Here is a 1,466-nt window from a genome sequence, read left to right on the forward strand (position 1 = left end):
TACAAAATAATTGAAGTATTGCAAAATAAATGAAAGTTTTGCCAACAAAAACTAAAGTATTTAGAAAATAATAAATGTGCATTTTGCAAACAAAAATAAAACCGAGCAAAAACAATGATTTTGCAACACATATTTTCCATGGTCATAGCTACTAATTTATTTGCAACGCTGCTTTTATATGCTTTTTATTATTTTTTCAAATTATACTTTATTTTCCTTTTGTAATTCTTTATGTTTGTTTGCAAAAAAGCACTTTTTTTTTTTGCTCAATACTTTCATTTCTTTTGCAAATGTACAGTATGTGGTATTGAATTGACTCCATAGAGTACACATTCCAAAATTGCTAATACTAAGCTTCAACTGCAAATTAGAATCAAAGTCTAAGCCAAATCAAGCTGAGAATTACATTTTTTGAAAACCTGTATTTCTACAAAAATAAATAAATGAATACATTTTAATAAAATGTTCAATAAATTATGTATTTGTGGCAGCTGTAATTGCAATCTCAATTTTTTATTATTATTATTATTAAATGTGCAGCCTTAAAGGAGTAGTTCACTTCCAGGATGCAAATTCTGCTATTCGAGTTTCTTTCTTCTGTTGAACACAAAAGAAGATATTTTGAAAAAATTTGGTATCCGAACAGTTGATGGGCACTAATGGGCATTAAAGGTGAACATTAATTTATTTGTACCATTTTTATTTCTAAAATGTTACATAGTTTTATTGGAGGAGGTTTCATAGGCTTTGCAAATTCGCTTTTCATACGTTTGTAGGTACAGACATCCATTGTGGGCATTCTTGGCAGTTTTTTGACGCTTTTTTTAATATTGTTCATATCGATATCGGAATTATATCGACTGAAATTAAGAAACCGTGATATAGATTTTGGCCATATCATCCAGCCCTACTTTTTGAAAGACAATTCTTGAAAAATGCATCAACGAAATTGTTGGCATTATGTCAATCAAGCTCATTGTAAGGCTGCAACTCTGCAACACTTTGGCATATTGACACCAAAGTTTTTATTTGTCATTATCATATCAGATTGACCACGCATGATAATTTGATAACAGCACCACGTATTGGTAAATAGTGCTAAGCAATTAAATCGCATTACTAGTGACTGTATTTGTGATTTTTCAGCAATTTTGATTAAACTGATCTAAATCATCTTGACTGATTGTCAGTGTTATTTTTAGTTTTTTGGGGCTTTATTTCCTTTTCTAAAATAAGCCGTGTTACAGGTTTAGTTTCATTAAATGGTGGTTGTTGGGTGTTTGCTGTTGAGTCAGGCTCATTGTTTTTGTCTTCTGATCAATTCTCATGAGAAACATTTTCTGCAGGTTGAGCATCAGGGTTAGATCCAGATGTGTCTGTTTGAGTCTTACCTCTTGATTGATTGTCATTGTTATTGTTATTATTTTTTGCTTTATGTTCTGTTCTGGCACAGGTTGTATTACAGG

This window comes from Sinocyclocheilus grahami, unplaced genomic scaffold, assembly GCF_001515645.1.
Source record: "Sinocyclocheilus grahami isolate Dianchi unplaced genomic scaffold, SAMN03320097.WGS_v1.1 scaffold692.1, whole genome shotgun sequence".
In the NCBI taxonomy this organism is placed as follows: domain Eukaryota; kingdom Metazoa; phylum Chordata; class Actinopteri; order Cypriniformes; family Cyprinidae; genus Sinocyclocheilus; species Sinocyclocheilus grahami.